The sequence below is a fragment of the Ailuropoda melanoleuca genome, chromosome 6 (assembly GCF_002007445.2).
Source record: "Ailuropoda melanoleuca isolate Jingjing chromosome 6, ASM200744v2, whole genome shotgun sequence".
Taxonomy (NCBI): Eukaryota; Metazoa; Chordata; class Mammalia; order Carnivora; family Ursidae; genus Ailuropoda; species Ailuropoda melanoleuca.
The window spans coordinates 76,572,970-76,575,086 of record NC_048223.1 but is presented as its reverse complement, the minus strand read 5'-3'; positions in this window follow the sequence as shown (position 1 = coordinate 76,575,086).

The window sequence follows — 2,117 nt, the reverse complement described above, 5'->3', positions numbered from 1 at the left end:
GCAACTAATGAATCATCGAACTTTACATCGGAAACCTGGGATGTACTGTATGGTGACTAACATAATAAAAAATCATTAAAAAAGAAAAAAAGACAAAAAAAGAAAAAGAAAAGTGCCTGCGGCATACAGGAGGGAGGGTTATTTACTAATCTCAGAGTGTGTCTGGAGGAGCAGAGGTGGTTGGGAAACTGCTCCAGGAACAAAGGAGCTGGCAGACAACACTTACCTTACCCCGCTCCCCAGCATGAACAACACAGCCACCTGTGGAAACTGGTGTGGCGCCACCATACACGACCTGACTTGCTTACACTGTGCGCTGCCTCCCCAGCTTTGGCAGATCGGCCCCTGCAGCCAAGGTTGCCTCAGTCCTGGCACCAAGGGTCCCCTCCCGCAGAAGTCCTGAGCAAACCGTGCTAACACTGTGTATCTGAACTGCACGCTTTGTGGGGCCTCCATCCCAGTAGCAGCAAAGTCCCTTCTCCCAGGGGACCTGTGCACAAACCTCGCTAAACCCCCAAGTCCTGCCCCACACTCTGTGGATTTGCCCCCTCTAATCTCTTGGCCAGAGCCCATTCAAAGGGGGGCCAAGGACCTGGCAATGTGCAAGCGGGCCTGACAGGGCCGACATTACTCTGAAGTGCCTCCTGCTCTGTAGAGAGAGAAAGATATCCACACTCGTCAGCTGGAGAGGGAAAGATACCCCCACAGCAGCCCAACTGTGACCCCGAAAGTGGGCTGGGGACAGAAAGCTGGTCTGACTGCAGGCCCTACCCACCAACAAAATCTTCTCAGGGCACAACACAGGGAAAGCACCCTGCAATTTGGTGCTATTACAACTTTGGTAAATGCCTAGTTCCACTCAACTCAAGCCCAAGGCGGCCACAGACTGATCCACTAATACCACAGGGACCAAACACTGCTGGCGACAGGCAAAGAGAGCCACTGCCGAAGACTGGAGGAAAAAGCAGTTTGGTCACAACAGCAAGGTGCCCCAAACACAGGCAGGAGGAGAAACTTCTGTAAACAGGCGACACTGCACTGCACAGCACGAGAGGATCTCTTCTTTATAAGGCCACACCTTTCAAGAGCAAGAGACACATCTGACTTACATAACACACAGAAACAGGCAAACAAAATGAGGAGACAGGGAAATATGTTCCAAATGAAAGAACAGGACAAAACCACAGCAAGAGACTTAAGTGAAGCAGAGATTATATACCTAATAGAGAATTTAAAGTAATAATCTTAAAGATACTCAGTGGCCTTGAAAAAAAAGTGGAGGGCATCAGTGAGATCCTTAATAAAGAGATAAAGAGTCAATAAGAGATGAAGAATACAATAAATGAAATTAGATGGAATAAATGGTAGACTAGAGGAAGCAGAAAAATGGATCAGCAACCTGGAGGACACACTAATGGAAAGTAATCAACCTGAATGAAAAAATTATGCAAAATAGAATAGACTCAGGGAACTCAGTGACTCCATCAAGCGTAATAACATTTGCATTATACAGATCCTAGAAAGAGAAGAGAGAGAAAAAGAGCCAGAAAACTTACCTGAAGAAATAAAAGTGAAAACTACCCAAATCCAGGGAAGGAAACAGAAATTCAGATCCAAGAAGCAGAGATCCCCCGACAAAATCAACCAAAGGATGGGCACCTGGGTGGCTCAGTTGGTTAAGTGTCCAACTCTTGATTGTGGCTCAAGTCATGATCTCAGGATCATGAGATCAGGCCCTGCATCAGGCTTCACCACACTGGGCATGGGGGCATGGGACCTGCTTAAGATGCTCTTCCCTCTCCCTCTGTGGTCCCCTCTCCCCACTGTTGATGCACTCTAAATCAATCAACAACCAAAGGAGGTCCAACCAAAACACACAGCAGGAGAAAAGAAACAGTTACAGGGATGCCTGGGTGGCTCAGGTCATGATCCCGGGATCGAGCCCCGCATCGGGCTCCCTGCTCAGCGGGAAGCCTGCTTCTCCCTCTCACACTCCCCTTGCTTGTGTTCCCTCTCTCACTGTCTCGGAAAGGAAAAGGGAAAGGAAAAAGGAAAGGAAAAAGGAAAGGAAAAAGGAAAGGAAAAAGGAAAGGAAAAAGGAAAGGAAAAAGGAAAGG